General features: G+C 40.7%; 1 protein-coding gene across 1 annotated transcript in view; it reads right to left on the bottom strand.

Annotated features, from left to right (window-relative positions):
* LOC124716914 overlaps nt 1–20521 on the bottom strand; it is a 381964-nt gene that overhangs the window by 334599 nt on the left and 26844 nt on the right. The window contains exon 3 of the mRNA XM_047243483.1: nt 1846–1907. The gene's annotated coding sequence lies outside the window, so the exon portion shown is untranslated. The remainder of the gene's footprint in view (nt 1–1845; nt 1908–20521) is intronic.

The raw sequence follows: 20521 nt of genomic DNA, 5'->3' as shown, positions 1-20521 counted from the left end.
GCCACAATGTAAAAAAAATTACTTTCTTGATAGTACTTTATGATAAATCAATTTATACATAAACTTCTTTAGAATGTATACGTGTATGCTTTTCTGACAAAGCATACAGAATATCTGACATACATTTGCCATCACAATAGCATAAAAATGTTTACTAAAGTGAGATCCATTTGATATTGCTTAAATAAATTCACTGTATATAAAGTTAACAATAGGTGCTCCTTGTGTTTTGAATTCTGACACAAACTTACATTATATATTCATGCACTGCCAATTCCACACCTTCCTTTACTAGCAGATTCCAGCTATATAAAGAAGAATTAATGTCACCTACATAAAAAGTTGTGCTTAAATTACACATTTCACATAAGGGCTAACATTAAAAATTAAACGTGTGTGCGTAAAAAATATATTCCAAATGTTATCAGCTTTCTATTGTGGTTTAAAGAGTGCTGCAAGTTTCACTTGGCACAAAAGAAACAATGTACTTTCTTAAAAAGCTCAGTAACTACAGGGCAATTCAAAATGAATATAGCGATTAATTGTCAAGAATTATAGAGAATGTAAAACTAGTTCAAAATTCCGATTTTTAGCCAAGTGCTGTGAACTGAAAACTGGTACATGCCTTGTGATATGTACTTGAAATGTTTTGTGTCGTAAGTGTAAATGGTGGGTCCCCTACGGAATGCATTCTACATGTTAGAATTTAACAACTCCCATTCAGTCATCACAGTGGAGAGAAGATTTCCACTGATTAGATCCTTCAGCAAGATAGAGCACCACTACATCGTGGTATGGATTTCAAACATTTCTAAATTGTTTGATTGGTTGTACAGGACACAACAATGCTGTGTTCTGCTCTTGGTCACTTAGATCTCTGGACATGACATCCATGTATTTATTTTAATGGAGTTACGTTAAAGACCTCACGTATATACCTCTTTTTCCAAAAACAATTCCAGAACTGAAAATGCACGTGTATACCTCTTTTTCCAAAAACAATTCCAGAACTGAAAATGCACATTTCAAATGTGCTCTCATTGGTGACTACAAATGTGCTTTGAATGTATGACTTGAAATGCATTATCACTTAAATATTGACCTTGTACCCAACGGAAGACATATCAAACATAATTATATAAAAAACTTGAACATTTTTTTACATTCTCTGTAATTATTATTGACGAATTGCTACGCTTTAAATAACTGTAACTGTTTGTAGTCACTATATTCATTTGAATTGCCCTGTACTATCATCTCCCACAACAGCATGAAAAATGGCACTTGTTTCTGAAAAACCATCTCATATTAACAAATAAATTGATCCTCACATTCCTAATGGGCAAAACAAGCACACACTAACCAGACTAGAAATGACTAGTGACATAACAGTTTCATTTCAAATCTATCTCACGACTGTTTCTGTTACACCACTTCCCAACCAAGCATAAGTTGGTCCCATATTTACGTCTGAATGCTTTTCATGGCCTATCCTATCACTGTTCCATTTGCCAAGTAAGATCTAATATCTCCCAAATCAAAATATTGTTCTCTTTCATTTCTATGTGTAGGTGGACCTTCACAAATTGAGTTTTGCTCACAATGGATGTAAAGTGGCACAGTCTTCTCTATGGGGACAACTACCAACCCCAACACCCTTCCCGATTTGATACGAGTACTATTTATCATACAGAACTAAGATGCTGGCAATGTTTCAGAACATAACTGATGAGCAAACTTGCCCTCCCTGATCTGTTTAACAGGATTGAACCAACATTTCAGATCACAACATCTAAGCAATTGCATTTATGATGTCAGCATCACTTTTCATTAACTGGTTCGTACCCTTCTTTCTCGATTCTCTCTTTGAACTTCAGGTAGTTGCGTTTTCTGTCAAAGTGTTGCACCTGAAACACATTAAAAAACATGACTGTATCAACATTTTATAAACAACACAAAATTTTGAAGACATATTTGCAATTTTCTGCTGGGTGTTTATATGCTACTAGATTAAGGTACAAATAAAACAATGTATTGGCACTTCGAAGCACTTATCTTCACTATGTGAAATGCATAGTGCTGCCGATAGGTATAAAAATGACACATTTTGTAGCTTTTGGAACTATTAGCTCTAGTCTCAAGAAGAAGAGAGGGATATGTTGGGGAGGTTAAAAATGAATGGGAGAACACTCAGGCATCATGATGAGAAGCACTCATCTGCAGTGAGCGCGAGGGTAGGCGAAGATGAAGGAGGATGTGTCAGAGACAGTAGCTCAGAGTTGGTCCATTGGTAGGAACTGTGCTGGGAATGATAAAGACAGAGTGAGAAGTAAAGACAGATAAGACAGATTAGCAGAAGAGAAATGAATACAGCAATTAAGAACTAGGACAAAAATGGACAAGTGCAAGTAGACCTAGCACTCTGAGGGTTCCGTACAAAATTAATTACGTATGTAGGTAGTTCATCTATAGATTTTGATGACTGAGTTTGCGAGTATCAAAATGTGTGACATAAATGGCAATTTCTTTGGACGCACTGACTCAGAAGCCCAAATTTTTTACACCACCACGATCCTGTGGACCTCAGTATTTGACATAAATACTTGATACCTCCATTCCTTCCTTAGCGAAAAGTGTCCTAACAGACAGGCCACAAAGTGACTCTACAGAGGTTCTGTTTTAACAAACTGAGGTATGGAACCCTAACAATATTAAAAAGTGTTATGAAAGAAGAAGGGGGTAGGGGCTGTGTTAATGGGGATTACCAAGTGTACAAATACGAAATGTGGATTTCAGAGAACAATCTCACACAAATGCAGTTGGTGCTATAAAAATTTGACACTGTGCCATTTTGTTGTGTCATTAACAAGTGTGAGGCGCACACAATTGAGAAATTGGAAAAGTGTGTGCATAGTGTTGTGATGTTGTGTTCAGTATGTTGAAATTTATACCGAACAAGGAACATTTGTGGACAGCATTAATGTTTTGTTTTCATTTGAAGAAAACTGCTGCTGAATCATACCAATTACTTTGAGAAGCTTATGGTGCACATGCTCCATCACAAGATATATGTGAACTACGGATTTAGGATTTCAAAAATGGTGACTTTGATGTTGCAAAGAAGGAACATAAAAAAAAGAATGAAGATGTGGAAACGGAAGCACTGTTGAACGAAGATGATTGGTAAACACAAAAGCAAATTACTGAGCAATTGGTCGTTAAGTCAACAAGCTGTTTCCAATTGGCTATGAGTGATGGGAAAGATTCAGAAGACCAGTAGATGGGTACCACATGAGTTGAAAGATAGGCATATGGAAAAGCCAAAAACACATGAGACAGTTTGCTCACTCAGTACAAAAGGAAGTAATTTTTGCATTGTATAGTTACAGGGAATGAAAACAGGATTTATTTTGAGAATTCCAAGCGCAAAAATTCATGGGTAGACCCAAGCATACCATCCACCTCAACTGCAAGAGCAAATCGCTTTGGCAGAAAAGGGATGCTCTGTGTTTGGTGGGACCACAGGGGCAATGTCTGTTATGAGCTGTGAAAACTTGGGCTGCCCACAACAACTGACCGATCTGAACAATTAGCTGCTCGAAAAAAGGCGACAATACCGAAAGCGACAACGCAAAGTCATTTCTCTTCATGAAAAATCTCCATCACATACGGCAAAACCAGTTTGTGACACGTTGGAAGTACTTGGGGTTGGGAAGTTCTAACCCATGTGGCTTACTCACCAGATGTGGCTCCTTCCGATTACCATTGTTTGCATCGACAGGTCACACACTTGCTGAGCAGCACTTTGATTATAACAAAGATGTGAAAAGTGACTCAATGAATGGTTCGCAGAAAAAGGGGAAAACTTTTATGGTGTGGCATCCACAAATTGCCCGAAAGGTGGGAAAAATCTATATCAAATGATGGAGCATATTTTGAATAAAGCACTATTTATTATTCTTCTGAACTTAATATGTTTTTAGGCAAAAAATCCAAATTTCACACTTGTACACATTTTAAGTCTAATAGGGTGTCACAATGCAAGGACTTGTTGGAGAGCAAGGTCCCATCTCTGGATTTCAAGGAAACTTAAGTTCAGGTAAGAGGTTCCTTATGACTCTGTAGTGTAGCATTAGCTGGCACTTTGTCTCTTTAGTCATGCTGTGAAGCATGCTGCTCAGCAACTGGAAACTTGGTGTCCCCAAGGTGGACATTTCTTGTGTGTCCCCCAAGGTGGACATTTCTTGTGTGTCCATTCATGTGCTCAGTCAATTTATTGGCAGTCATGCCTATATAGCCACCATGCAGTGAACAAAGTTACTCAATAAACAACATGCATGGTTTCACAAGTTGCTCTGCCCTTGATTTTGTAGGATCTACCAACAGTTAGGATGGAATAAGGCCGTGTCCTACATGAGCAACAGAAGCGACCAACAGCGAGTGACTTCTGGATACATGACATTCCAGTGACAAGCAGCAGAATCGGGCGAAAAACTCGGGTGTCCTGCATCCGAGCGACCAAGTCATGCTACAAGATGGCTGCTTAAAGACAACCAGCTGTTTCTGTAAAACGGCTCTCCTAAACTATAGAATACCGTAGCTGGAGAGTAAGGCTACAAAATTAAGTTTACTTAAGAAAATAAAGCAAAAAGGAATGTTGTGCATGAAATATATAAAAGGTGGAATCTCAATGGACAATTTCATAAATATCACCAACTACGAAGATCACCAGACAAATTCTTCGAATACACATGAATGAACAGAGCAGCATTCAACTATCTCCTCAATAAATTAAATACGAATGTTTTTTACATGATCAAGAACTTCTAACAGCCAATAAATGCATAAGAATAACTGACTACATGACTAACTCTCCTAAATACACAGCTTGATATTGAATTGAATTGAATTTTATTTGATCCTGTAAGATTACATCATGTACAGTAAATGTACGTGTAATATAGGACATGTCAAAGTATTAAAATTCTTTATCAATTATTTTTCTACACCTTTAGCTTACATTTTTACATCACTGATAATGAGTAACAATATATACAAATTTAATGGCATAAGTATTCTGCAACACTGTAAAACTCTTTTTCAATGAGATAGTCTTTAAGTTTCTTTGTAAATTCATTGTGAAGTACACTATCTTGCAAGGTTTTGGGCAGACTTCTTAGTAGTCTGATACCAGAGTACTGGGGTCCTTTTTCTAGCATTGCCAGTCGGTGGGGTATGCTCCGTACTTCATTCTTCTTTCTTGTATTGTGGGTGTGTACACTAGCATTTGTAATCCAGTCCTCACTACCTTTTGTGATGTACATTATTGTTTTGTATATATATAATGATGAAAAAGTTAAGATACCTAAATTCTTGAAACAGTTTCTGCATGTTTCAGAGGTCTTTCTTCTTAAAATGGTCCTAATTGCTTTTTTTTGTAATGTGAACACTCGTTTTGTCTCTTGTTTGTTTGAGTTTCCCCACACCGTCACTCCATACTGTAAGTATGGTTCGAAAAGTCCATGATACACTGTACACAGAAGGTTCTTGTCTGAATACTGTGATAGCTGCATCATTAAGAATATGACAGAGCTCAGTTTCTTACAGACATTATTAATATGTTTTTTCCATTTCAGTTCATTATCCACAAGAATACCTAAGAATCTAGCAGATTCTACTTCTTCCAGCCTTGTTCCGTCAACCTCTAAATCCATGTCTACAGCCTTTTCCTTGTTTTTAAACACTGCATACATAGTCTTTTTTAGATTTATAACCAGTTCATTTTCCAACAGCCATTGAGCTGTGACATTTGCAGATATGTATGCTCTTCTCTCCAGCTGTTCCATATTTTGGTCACTATTTAGTATTGTCATGTCATCAGCATACAATATTTTCTTTTCTTCCTCCTCAACACCTATATCATTAACAAACACATTAAATAACAATGGCCCCATTACCGAACCCTGCGGCACTCCATATTTGATGGATTGGGTTTCTGATTGGTATGAGTTTCCTAATGATACATACTGCTTGCGGTTGCACAAGTATGATTTTATCCATTCACCTGGTTGCCCCCGAATGCCATAGTTGCTTAATTTTTGTATCAGCATTTCATGGTCAATGGTGTCAAATGCCTTTGAAAGATCCAGAAACATTGCAGAGACAACCTTTTTCTCATCTAAGGACTGTAAAATGTATTCTGTTAGACTGACAATTGCTGATTCTGTAGATTTACCCTTTCTGAAACCATGTTGTGAGGTCATGAGAATGTTATGTTTGTCCAAATAGTTAACTAATCTGGTATACATAAGCATTTCTAGGATTTTTGAGAAACCTGATATCAGTGAAACTGGTCTGTAGTTGTTGGGATCATCCTTACACCCTTTCTTGTACACTGGCACTACCTTCGTTATCTTCAGTTTTTCTGGAAAAATTGCATCTCTGAAAGAACAGTTTGCTATGTTCAGCAGTGGTGTTATTATCTCCTCACATACCAGCTTTATTACATGATTTGATATTTCATCATCACCAGCTGATTTCTTGGACTTCAGTTTCTGTATAGTTTTCCGCAATTCATCTTCCGTGACTGGTCTTAAGAACATAGTACTGCATGATCTTCTTGGTACCAATATATAGCTAGTTGTGGTGTAGCAGTAGCGTTTCAATAGGTGATTACATGCATGTGAAAGGTCGTGGGTTCGATTCCAGGTTTTTCTTATATCTTAACTCACTCAGTTACAATTCTGTATACTAAGTTTTATGCATACTGTTTACACTGCATCGCTAAGTACATTTTTAAGGTTTTGCCAAAGAACTTGATCTTTATACGTGTACACACTTATCCCAGTATATCACACACATTAAATTCCTAATAAATTACAATTAACCATGAAATTTTACAGATATTTGATGTTGCGAGCGTAATTCATCAGCGGTCAGTGTTAAGGCCAAGCATTTCAAATGGTCTAAACAGTGTGTAAAAGTAAAGCATAGAAAATTTTTGATAAGAAAGTGAAACATTTTGTGTAATGATTTGTCTAAAAGTATGAAATAAAAAATATTAAGGAAACGTTTGGTACACCTCATTACTCAAAGGCACATAGAATGTTTCTCTGGTCTACTTATTTCTTTTACACAAATCATTTCATAGCATATTTGACTGATTTCTTTCATTTTTTATTTTCAAGTTTTATTCGGAAAGCATGATCTCACCAACTCCTCATTTGCCTTCCTAACGTACTTGATTGAAAGGAAGCCTTTTTGAAATTTCAATACCACACCAATGTATCTTTTTATGTGCAAAACAGTTAGACCTTGAACAGATGAAATTTTTGACACTTCATTTACATAGCTTGGCAGCAGCTTTTCGTGAAATATTTCGATTTTTCCTCAACTCATTAGTTTTCGTTTTCGTTAATTAGCCTGATTACTGTCAAGTAGTTAAATATTTTCAAGCAAATCTAGGCGTCACACTGGTCACTTTGATACCCGGTTTACTTGTTTCAGTCCCTTTGTTTGGCTATGAAAATTTGGACAAAACCTCATGATGTAATTTATAGGGGATCTTGTTTTTCCTCAGCTCACGCGCTTACAAAAACGTATCAAGTGTTAATCATATGATAAAATATTCCTTTCTGCGTGCTGTCATTTCCAAAAATCATCGTTTCGATATCTTCAATCGCTTATGAGATACGATGATTTTTAAAACCACTTGATTCCCAAAGCACAGGAAAGGTTTGGACACGCCGTGAGCGACCCGTTCGTGCATATAACAACCAATATCTCAAGAATACAAAGAGATATCATTCTGGTCTCAACTTTAAACACAGTTTAGATATATTGGTTACATTTCATATGCAATAATGTATGGCCTTAAATGAACTACACAGAAAGTCTACACAATGTGATTTTACCACTAAAAATACTTAAAAATTTCATGTAGACATGTACCCAATTTCGTGCAGCACAGTAACGATGATGAATAATGAAAATAAATTCAGACCTTTATCGTTTAAAGATATCAACCTATAAGACATGGAAGAATCAAATTTTTTCACTCAATAGTTTTCTTAAAATCGTAGAAGTATTTCATGGCTGCCGTCAAATCCGCTCCACTGCTTTGCTCGGGGGGGGGGGGGGGGGGGGGGGGGGGAAGGGCTGTCGCACTCTGTCACGCGTGCTGCGGTTACAAGCTTCAAACACGATTGAATTCAAATGTCGCCAGTTGCAGCGGGAGACAGGCAATGACACAGATGTCGCTCACGTAGGACATTTCCATAACTATATCTGCGGATGTGTTTTGTTGCTTGAAGCTGTCACGCACTGTCGATCGCTTCTGTCCTTTATGTAGGACGCAGCCCCAGAAGTAATGGTGCATGCATGGGGTAGGCTTTACAGCAGAGACAATTGCGCAGGTGGGTAGGGATAATGGTTTGGGAATGTTAAAAAGTTTCACTCGGATATTTCACAGTTTGTGAGGGCAGTGGAGAGTGACAAGTGAGTGTTGGTGATGATTGGGGGTTAGGGGGTGGAAGGGGAGTGAGTTTCATTGTCATTTTAGGGTTCAGGCTGAAGAAGTCATAGTCTTGGCAGAGTAAAAATTCAATTCAATTCAAGTTCAAGGCCTGGACTTAATCTCTGATAACACGTCCCCCGTTCTTCTTTCATTATATATGGATTATTCTGATGACTTCTTTCTGTGCTATTGAGGCATTCAAGGCTTGGGTGGTACTAGGTGACAAGGGGGATGGGTTTGGTTGATTTAGGGGGAAGGGACCAAACAGCGAGGTCATCAGTCTTGTCGGATTAGGGAAGGATGGGGAAGGAATTCAGCTGGGCCCTGTCAAAGGAACCATCCCGGCATATACCTGAAGCTATTTAGGGAAATCAGCGAAAACCTAAATCGGGATGGTCGGACATGGGATTGAACCGTTGTCCTCCCAAATGCGAGTCCAATGAGCTAACCACTGCGCTGTCTCGCTCAGTGACAAGGGGGGTTTCCTGCTTTTTACTGAAATGGAACTGTATTAGTGAGAGGCCTAAAAGGGCAATACTATTGGCTGTACTACACAATTTGCTTGGTGAGGAACTCTGGCAATTACTTTTCTCAATTAAATTTGCCTTCAATACTATTAGTACACTCAAAAATCCTTAGTGGATTACAGACAATGGTACGAGTATGGACAACCACTCACATATACAGGATTTGCTAAATGGAACATATGTACATTAACAGGAAACTGAATTTTGAATAAAAACACTATGCAGCGAACAAAAATTTACGTAGGAACAGTGTCATTTCTTTATGGAGTGCTACTGGTGAGCTAATTTCGTAAAACTCATTCACTAGAAAAACTGCAAATGGTTCAAATGGCTCTAAGCACTATGGGACTTAACATCTGATGTCATCAGTCCTCTAGACTTAGAACTAATTAAACCTAACTAACCTAAGGTCCTCACACACACCCATGCCCGAGGCAGGATTCGAACCTGTGACCGTAGCAGCAGCGCGGTTCCGGACTGAAGTTCCTAGAACCGCTCGGCCACAGCGGCCGGCAAAAAACTGCAAGCCACATAATCTAAGACTACACTTTGCTAATAAAATGTTATTTTTTCCTTTTGTTTTGAGAATAATTAAAGGTTGCAAACTGAACTACTGTATGCAGAATGCAAAAAAATTTTGGGCTTGATAGGGGCAGAGAGCAACAGATGAATTGAGCTACAATTACATTACAGATAAACTGTACATAGATTTCCAAGGAAATTTTGACTAAAAGTAACAAAATACAAAGCAAAATAGAGGGTCATGGGTAGTGGCAAACAGCAACAAAGAGAATACAGTACAATGCACAATAACATTGATAATAAGTAATGACCAGGAGCAACTGAAATGATATGAAGAATGTACAGAATCAATGAAAGAGCCCTAAATTGTGTCAGTACAATTCATCAGTATAGCATTCTACAATTACTATTCTTTGCACAATTTGTCTACATATGTTATTTAATTAGGGTTATTGAGATGCAATACATTTCTAGCAGCAACTTAACATCATACGCACAGGCTGCACTATATACAGTGTGGTTATAATTAAACATTTTCTCTGCTTGAGCCAGTGCAGAAGGAAAACTATACACACCAGTGGGTACCTTACATCACAGAAATGACAATCAGACAGTGTGCTGCACGATTTGCATTGTTAGTAGTCTTACTGTCGTGACTTGCCATTAGATCCAAGCACTGATACACCAACGTAGGATTGAAATACATGCATCATTGTGCATTACAGTTGCAGACAGTCAACATGGGTCTGGACAATGTGAGCAGGGTTTGATCATAAAGCTGTTTCATCAAACCAACAGCAACGGTAGTGCTGCTCTCCACAAGTATCGATGCAACAACGGAATACGGATAGGTCCTTTCTCCGTAACAATGTTGAAGAGTATGATTTGGAAGTTAATTTCAACTGCTGATTTCGGAAATGCTCCTGTGAAAGGCCAATGCCCAATTGCACCACATATAATTGAAGAAGTTACCACTGCCACAGCTGAGAATGCTGTATGCAATGTGCGCTCTTTGAGCGGTGCACAAGATGTGTCACGACAACTGACCATTCCACTGTCCATCATTCGGAAAGCACTGCAAACAATTGGAAAATGGAATCTCTAGTGTGGTTTCTGATTGTCATGGATGCAGATAATCATCACATTCAGCAACATTAAAAATGTTACCCTCTCATGTGGAAATTAAAATGTGTGTATTTCAATGGTTTTTTTGTTATTTGTCTTCCACTTGTCCTTAGAAATGTTTCCACGAAGTTTCACTGTGCCTCAATCACTTATTTTTCATGGGGGCCATCAAGTGGTGACAGTTTAATTATAGCCACCCTATATACGTGTCAATAAAAATCAACAGCAAGGACTCACGAAATGTATTACATAATAGTTACTATTCTAACACTTGCATCTGTAAGTTACATAATGAAAATCAGAGGTGGTAATCAGGTTAGAGGCTACAAAGTAAATGCAGCAAGCTCCCAATTACCCAGGTGCACATTATTCAGCTTCTAGATTACCCACACAGAGTTCGGCAATCTGGGGGTGGGGGTGGGGTGGGGTGGGGTGGGGTGGGGTGGGGGGAGGGGAGGAAGCTGGAAGTAATTTGTTATAATTAAATCAATACCCTAATTTAGAATAAAAATTTCTGGTTGTGCAGATGTGGTTCAACATCAATGCCTATGAACTGGGATTTGAATAGCTACCTGATGCATATATTGTGAACCAGTGTGTTTGGTAGATGAAGAGAGTGAAGGCGAGGCAATCAAAGGACCTGTTATCGGGCACACTGAGGCACTGTAATATGATTTATTATAGTGCATAGCACAAAATTCGTTTGACTATACCACTGTTCTTACTGCTTGAAACATGAGAGCTGTCCTTAAGCAACAGTGAATGACAAACAGAAACACAAAAAAATTGGATGATTATTTTCCAAAAGTGAAATGAAAGAATACTGTGTATATAAAGCATAATTTTGTAAAAAAACTGCCAGTTTCCTGTGAGTATTGTGTAAGTAATGAAGTGGGCTTTCATATGTGACATATAGCACCTTTTGTGAAAAAAGTAAACAGAAGATTCCAATGAGAATAGGTGTATTTTTGATTATCTGTGCAGTCTCTGGTCTGAATTAACCCTGGTAATGGGGAGCTTGCTGTATTAAATATACTACAGCATAAGAACTGGCACTTACCTAAAGGCTGAACTGGCTGGCTGATTAGTAAAGAGCGCAGAAACTAGACAGTTTCTGTGCTGGTCAGTTGCAGCAAAGCATTAGTCCAGTGTCGCACAGAACAATTTTCTTCCTTGTTAGGACACTATTCTTCTTCGCTCTTCGTCTCCTCTTATAACATCCGCCAAAACAATGATGAGAGTTTGGTGAGACGTACTACCAGCTCAGCCTCTAAGTAAGTAGCAGCCTCTTATAACTCTGCGGATTATCTTCTTGCATCACAAATTATGTCAGAATAGTAATGCTACTGTAGCACTACAGCACAAAAGGAGGGAAGAAAGGAAGGAAGATTAATGTTTAACATTCAACTGATAACAAGATAAGTAGACATGGAGCACAAGTTTGGATAAGAACATTATGGGGAAGGAAACTGGGTATGTCAACTTCAATGGACACCTCTTGGCGTTCATCTTCACTTAAGTGAAGTAAACTCAAATCTGCATTTGACCCCTCTTCTACACGAATGCAAATCCAGTGCACCATAACCACATCACCACCTGGCTCAGTAATACAAAAGGAAAACTCAAAAGTCACCAACATTCTGCGACAAGAACATCCTTAGACAAGAGCAAGTCAAGGTCCAAACTTTTACCATCAATTGGAGTTGAAAACAATACGACCTAGCTGTTGCGTAGAGCCAAATACTCAGTTATCAATAATTGTTGTTGTTGTTGTTGTTGTTGTTATATTCAGTCCGAAGACAGGTTTGATGCAACTCACCATGCTAGTCTGTTCTTTGTACGCCTCTCCATCTCCCCATAATTACTGCAACCTACAGACATTTCAATCTACTTAGGCTTATTTCACATCTACCCGGCACCCAGCACCCGGCAGCCGTCTAGCCAGCTGTGAGGGTGTGGCGCTTACGGGACATTTCACACCTGGCCGACAGACGACGTGGCCGGCTGATCGACAGCCGACAGCCGGGACGAGGCTGAGGGATGCTGGCGGCCCCCACTATGTCAGCTCGATGTCAGTGCCGTGCGGAAATACCGGCGCAGGTGGTGGGACATGCAGAACAGTAAAGCGCTACACACGTAACTGACAACTATCGTGTGCCGGCCAGTTGTTTTTTGCTTTGTTGATCGTTCAATCTGTTGTGGAGATTTCTACTCAAGGCAGAAATTGGTATCGAAATCCTTATGACATTAGTTCACGAACGACCAGTTTTGTGGGAAAAGACTTTAGGTACTTATAAGAACAGAATACAAACACAGAATGCATGGATAGAAGTTTGCAAAGAACTGAACGAAGGCTATGAATGGATGTGTGACAAACACAGAGATGACTATGGTAAGTACAATAAAAAAATTACGTCAGTGGCACATTAAATTTTAGATAACCGTCATTTCACAGATTCCTCCAGTGTCATAAAATAATTCATCATCATTTTTCGTACATTACTGGAAGAAATTCCCCCAATTCCCCCACGTACACATTCACTTCTTGTTATACTTTCAAGTCCAGTTATTGACAGAGTATCCTCGGGGCTGTACCTTTGTTTTTTAACAATGGCACTGTGCAAAAACAACACACTCCTTGACATTATCAAGAGCAAAATCGGGTTTTAAATTTATAGCTCTGTGGAAAATCCTCCATTTATTAGTCAGTATTCAAAATGAACATTCTACGTACCTCTGGGCTCTTGACAGGGGATAACTGAACACTCTTTTAGTAACTGTTAATTTGTGCCCAGAGTATGGTTGTAGAAGGTGTTGATGCAGTCTAAACGCTTCATCATCAATAAAAAAATAAGGTACCTTTGGACTTACTGTAGTCTGAAGGCACCTGTCTTCAGGAATTAACAGTTATTTTCATCAGTGATTCCCACAAAGAACATTCTTTAAATAAAGTAGAGCCACTCTCTTTACCATAACTGCTGATATCTACGTTGATAAATCTATAGTCAGAGTCAGCCACAGCTGACAACACTACAGATAAACATCCTTTTTAACTGTAGTACAATGAGTTACATGGGTCATGGATGGACGATATGAATGTACTTTCCATCTACAGCTTCAACACAGTGATGAAAATTTGCTCTTTGCTCAAATTTTTCAGCAATGTTTTCAGACTTGTCTTTGGTGGGTAGAGGCACACATTCATAACTCAGAGACCAAATAGCTTGGCATACATATCTGACTACTTTACTGATTATGTAAATATTTAACCGATGTTTTGTTTAAGGTCATAGCAAAACTATACATCCTTTAGGATAATAACCTTTTTTTTTTTAAATTTTAGCTACTGTTTTCTTTCCCACTCACATGACTGTAATTGGAATTTGGAAATTTGTGGTAAGGTCTTATGGGACCAAATTGTTGAGGTCATCGGTCCCCAAGACTACACACTACTTAATCTAACTTAAACTAACTTACGCTATGGACAACACACACACACACACACACACACACACACACACACACACACACGCCCGAGGGAGGACTCGAACCTCCGACGGGAGTAGCACGGACCGTGAGAAGGTGCCTAGGACTGTGCGGCTACCCCGCGTGGCTGACTGTAATTGCCAACATTTGTATAGGCTGGATACATTCTCGGAAGGATGTATTAATGAGTTGAATGGATCTCTTCATTCGTGCATGTATATCGTCAAAAGTTTATAAACTCATCTGAAAATAAATAAAAAACTTGTTTTCATCTCCCCTTAAGTTCTCAAAAAGAACAAAGAATGCACCCACTTCGTCTCTTCTCATACTGAGTGGATGGACCCAATGTACTCTTCTTCTTCTACTGTTTTTCAAATGTCAGTACAAGAGATACCATGCTAATAGCTGGTCGTGCTCCATTTGTTGTCGAGGTCAACTGAATATGCACAAGACATGAAAGAACGGTTATGGTATGCCGTGCAGCTGCTGGCTGTGTGTGAAGAGGCGGTAGGTCCCATGTTGGCAAAAATACCGGCTTGTCGGCTGCCGGGTTGATGTGAAATAAGTCTTGCTGTATGCATGCCTATGCCTCTCTCTACAATTTTTATTCCACACACTTAACCCTATTACCAAATTGAGTGTTCTTTGATGTCTTAGACGTGTCCTATCAACCAATTCCTTGTTTTAGTTAGATCGTGGCATACATTTCTCTTTTCCGCAGTTTGGATCAGTACCCCTTCATTAGTTACTCAACCTACCCAATTAATCTTCAGCATTCTCCTGTAGCACCACATCAAAACCTTCTATTCTCTTCTTGTCCACACTGTTTATAGTTCACATTTCACTACGTGACAAGGCTCACTCCAGACAAATACCTTTAGAAAAGAATTCCTAATATGTAAATTTGTATTCAATGTTAACAAATCTCCCTTTTTAGAAATGTTTGTTTTGCTATTGCCATTCACATTCTATATCCTCTCAATTTCTGCAACCATCAGTTAATTTGCTGCCCAAATAGCACAATTCATCTATTAGCTTTAGTCCCTCATTTCCTACTCTACTTCCGTCAGCGTTTCCTGATTTTATTTGACTACTTCATTACACTTGTTTTACTTTTGTTGATGTTCATTTTATAACTTGTTTTCAATACATTATCCTTTCCATTCAGCTACTCTTCCAAGTCCTTTGCCATTTAAAATTATATAACCACAAACTGAATGAAATAAGCCTATTTAAATATCTCTTTTTAATCAAATTATTGGTACCAACCTGGTCCAATTTAAGACTACACACAAAACCATGAAACAAGGCAGGAGCAGTCATGGAGTGGTAGTTGTTGACAGATGATTGAGGATAGTTGTTGAGTTGATACAGATTGTTCAGTTTTGCAATTCAGACAACAATACTTCCCATTCAGCAAACAGTAGCGTAATATGTTAGGGCTTGATAAAAACTTAATGTTTCCAGCTCTCTATTAAAAGCGAAGTTAACAATTTTGTAAGAACTATGAATGTTCCTGTTTGTTTACATAATGGCATTCATCAATTGATGTACATATTAAAGAATAAATGCTAGTGAAAAGCGTGGTTTGTTGAATAGTGATATTTATTTTATTTTATTTTTTTTTGTGTGTTATGGTTTTAGGGCGCAAAACTGCTACAGTCATTAGCGCCCGGTCTGAGACTTAGGAAAAGGTAAAAAAACCAAACTGGAAACCAGCAGCAATGGGAGCGAAACTCAAAAAAAGTGGGGAAACTAAAAACAGAAGGAAAGCTTAAAAAACCACTATAGAAGGGGGTTGTTTGTCCCCAAAACTTCAAATGACTGACGTCATCTCACTGACGCTAATAAACTCGAGAATGCGATCGGATGAGTGCGTATCATCTGCTAAAATGGAAGATATATCAGGCGACAGCTGTAGATGGGTGCGTAATGGGGTAAAATACGGGCACTCAAGTAAAAGGTGTCTCACCGTCCACAGTTGAGAGCAGTGGGGACAAAGCGGGAGAGGATCGCCACTCAAAAGATGTCGATGGCTAAAAAGACAGTGCCCTATCCGGAGTCTAGTTAAGATTACCTCCTCCCGAGGACGAGTTCAGGAGGAAGAGGTCCTAGCACAAGAGAAGAGCTTTCACGTCACGCAATTTATTATTGGGAAGTGTCGACCAATGTCCGTGCCATAAAAGAGCAACACGACAACATAAAACACTCCGCAGATCCGCGAAGGGAACCATGCGAACAGCAGGCTGAAGAAGAGAGACTGCAGCCTTGGCCACTATATTGGCTGCCTCGTTTCCACAAATACCAACATTTACTGGGATCCAGAAGAACGCCATAGAGACACCCCCCAAGTGGAGCAAGCGCAGGCAGTCCTGAATCTGGTGGACCGGAGGGTGGACAGGGTAGAGAGCTTGGAGACTGAGGAGAGAGCTGAGCGAATCTGAGCATATAATATACTGTATCCGCTGATGGCGACGGATGTATTGGACAGCCTGGAGAACAGTGTAAAGCTCCGCAGTAAAAACTGAACACTGGTCGCGAAGCCGAAATCGATTAGTGGTGTTGCTAACAATATAGGCACTCCCAACACCAAATGATGTTTTTGAGCCATCAGTATATATAAATGTGGCATCATTCATTTGTGCGCAGAGAGCAGCAAATGCCCGACCATAAACAAGAGAAGGGGTACCATCCTTGGGAAACTGACAAAGTTCACGGAGCAGGCAGGTCCGGGGCCGGAGACAAGGTAGTGCTGTACCCCAAGTTGTCAAGAAAGTTTTAGGAAAGTGGAAGGAAAGAGAACCTAGCAGTTAATGGAAGCGGACTCCCAGTGGTAGTAGAGAGGAAAGGCGGCCTGCATACCCTAAATCCAAGGAGGCGTCGAAAAAAAGGTCATGGGCTGGGTTAGCAGGCATGGAAGACAGATGGCTAGCATAACGACTCAGGAGGACAGCTTGCCTATTGCACAGCGGAGGTTCAGCAGTCTCAGCATAAAGGCTTTCCACAGGGCTGGTGTAAAAAGCTCCAGACGCTAAACGTAATCCACGGTGGTGGACAGAGTCTAAACGCCGAAGGATAGACAGTCGAACAGAGGAGTAAACTATGCTTCCATAGTCTAATTTCGAGCGCACTAAGATGCAATAAAGGCGGAGAAAGACCACTCGGTCCACTCCCCATGAGGTACCATTCAGGACAAGGAGGGTGTTGAGGGATTGCAGACAGCAAGCCAAATAACAGGAAACGTTGAAGGACCAGCACAGTTTTCTGTCAAACATAAGACCCAAGAATTTAGCGATGTCCGTGAACGGAAGGTTGACAGGGCCTAGATGTAGGGAAAGCGGTCTTACTGGGAGAAAAGCGGAAGCCGGTTTTGATGTTCCAAGAGTGAAGGTGATCGAGACATCCTTGAAGATGTCGTTCAAGAAGGTTGGTCCGTTGAGATCTGTAGCAGATCGCAAAATCGTCTACAATAAGGGAGCTTGAGACATTGAGAAGGAGACAGTCCATAATTGGATTTCTGCCAATGGCGAACAGTACAACACTTAGCACAGAGCCCTGGGGTACCCCGTTTTCTTGGGAGAAAGTATGGGAGAAAGTAGTGTTCACACGCACTTTAAACGTGCGCTCTGCCATAAATTCATGAAGAAAAAGGGACAGCCGACCTCGAAAGCCCCAAGAGAACAGGGTGCGGAGGATGCCTGTCCTCCAACAGGTATCATACGCTCTCTCCAGATCAAACAATATTGCTACGGTTTGGCGTTTCCTGAGAAAATTGTTCATGATATAAGTGGAGAGAGCAACAAAATTGTCAACGACAGAATGATGCTTTCGGAAACCGCATTGGGCAAGTGTTAAGAGACTTCGGGACTCAACCACCAGGCTAAACGGCAATTCACCATACTCTCCAAAACCTTACACACACTACTCGTAAGAGAAATGGGGCAATAGCTAGAGGGGAGATGTTTGTCCTTTCCAGGTTTAGGAGCAGGAATGATGATAGCTTCCCGCCATCTTCTGGGAAAAGTACTGTCGGTCCAAATTATAAACGCGAAGGAGGTAGCGCAGACTATGGTACGATAAATGCAGCAACATTTGGATGTGGATACCATCCGGACCTGCGGCGGAAGAGCAAGAAGAAGAGAGTGCGTGTTAGAGTTCCCACACGGAGAAAATAGTATTATAGCTTTCATGATTTTGAGAGGAGAAAGCAAGAGGTTGCACTTCCACTGCACGTTTCTTCGGGAGAAAAGCTGGCAGGTAATTTGAAGAGCTTGAAATTTCAGCAAAATGTTGACCCAATGAGTTAGAAATTGCGACAGGGTCCACTAAGGTATCATGCACGACAGTAAGCCCAGGGAAGAAACTAGGCATGCCAGATAACCGTCGAATCCGACTCCAAACTTCCGAGGAGGGAGTGAAGGTGTTAAATGAGCTAGTAAAGAAGTCCCAGCTTGCCTTCTTGCTATCGTGGATGATGCGATGGCATCGCGCACGTAACTGCTTATAGCAGATACAGTTGGCCAAAGTAGGATGGTGGCGGAAAACGCGAAGAGCATGTCGCTGCTCACGCATTGCGTCACGACATGCCTCGTTCCACCAAGGACCTGGGGGGTGCCGGGGCAAATCAGAGGTGCGAGATATTGAACGTTCCGCAGCTGTAAGAATAACTTCTGTAATATGAGTGACCTCATTGTTGACGCTAGGAAAGCGACTGTCATCGAATGTCACTAGACATGAAAAAAGTGTCCAATCAGCTTGAGCAAACTTCCAGCGTCTCAGGCACATATACGGCAGTTGTGGCTGCAATCTAAGGACATATGGAAAGTGGTCACTCGATTGTGTATCACCAAGAGTGAACCATTCAAAACGCCGAGCTAGCGGAACAGTACCGACCGAAAGGTCCAAATGAGAGAAATTTGTTGTGGAGGCAGACAAAAATGTAGGGTCCCCAGTGGTGAGGCAAACAAGATCCGCTTGGTGGAAGACGTCTATCAATAGTGAGCCACGCGGACAAGGACGCGAAGATCCCTAAAGCGGATGGTGGGTATTGAAGTCCCAAACCAGCAAATAGGGGGGCGGTAGCTGACCAAGAAGATGAAGGAGACCAGCTCTTGCCATTTGTGTGGATTATGGAATGTATACAGTACAAAGAGAGAAGGTGTATCCAGAAAAGGAAAGACGGACAGCAACAGCTTGGAAGGAACTGTTTAAGGCAATTGGGTGATAATGAACAGTATCATGGAGAAGAATCATGAGTCCTCCATGTGCTGGAGTGCCATCAATAGAGGGGAGATCAAATCGTACTGACTGAAAATGAAGAAAAACAAAGCGATTGTGGGGACGCAGGTTTGTTTCCTGAAGACAGAAGATGACCGGCCAGTAGGATCGTAAGAAGAGAGACAATTCATCCCGATTGGCGCAAATGCCGCGGATATTCCAATTGATAATGGACATAGGGTGGACAGAAATGGGAAGAATCGGGCCGAGGCTGCCCGCAACTCAACGACTGCTCGGAGGCGGCGGCTGACAGTTGGAACGACATTCAGCCGAAGGCAGAAGATCCTGATCCATAGGTTGTTTGGGAGCAGCTCCTGCCACCAGCGATCGGATGGTTGATCGGCCAATAGCTGTGCGCCTTGGCAACACAGAAGATGGCCAAGGGCGGTTACCGCCAGGTGGTGCTGTAGATGAGACACGCCATGGCGGAGAAGGAGAGGAACTGGGTTTCTTATTAGCCTTCTTGGAAACAGGGTGTTGAGATGAGGGAGGAATCGATGGTTGTGAAGTCAGGGTACGTAAAAAATCTTCACGAGTAGGCTCTTTTTTGGAAGTCCAGGTGTCTGATTTTGGGCCTCGTGATTTAGCAGAACCCGATGAAAGGTGAGCCGTAGAGTGAGCAGGTGATAGTGGGGAGGTTGAACGGGCGATCTTTGTGCTGGTCGATCTGATGACTGTGGTATTGAAGGTGAGATCACAAGTCTGCCTGGCTGCCTCCTCTGTAGGCCGAGGAGAGGGAAGGACAGTGCTGTAGTTACCTGCGTGAGGCACAGTATGCTTTCGACTGGCGAATAGCTTTCAAGCAGCAAAGGTCGAAACCTTTTCCGTCACTCTGATTTCCTGAATGAGCAGTTCGTCTTTGAAAATGGGGCAATCTCTAGAAGAAGCAGTGTGGTCACCCATACAGTTGATGCAACGAGGGGATGGAGGTGGACAAGCACCCTCATGGCCATCCTTGCCACAAGTAACGCATTTGGTCGGATTGGAACATGACTGGCTGGTATGACTGAACCGCTGACACTGATAGCAATGCGCAGGGTTTGGGATGTAAGGGTGAACAGAAATTATC

This window comes from Schistocerca piceifrons, chromosome 9 (genome assembly GCF_021461385.2).
Source record: "Schistocerca piceifrons isolate TAMUIC-IGC-003096 chromosome 9, iqSchPice1.1, whole genome shotgun sequence".
Taxonomy (NCBI): domain Eukaryota; kingdom Metazoa; phylum Arthropoda; class Insecta; order Orthoptera; family Acrididae; genus Schistocerca; species Schistocerca piceifrons.
The sequence above is the reverse complement of the archived record's forward strand: the minus strand, read 5'-3'. Positions and strand labels throughout refer to the sequence as shown.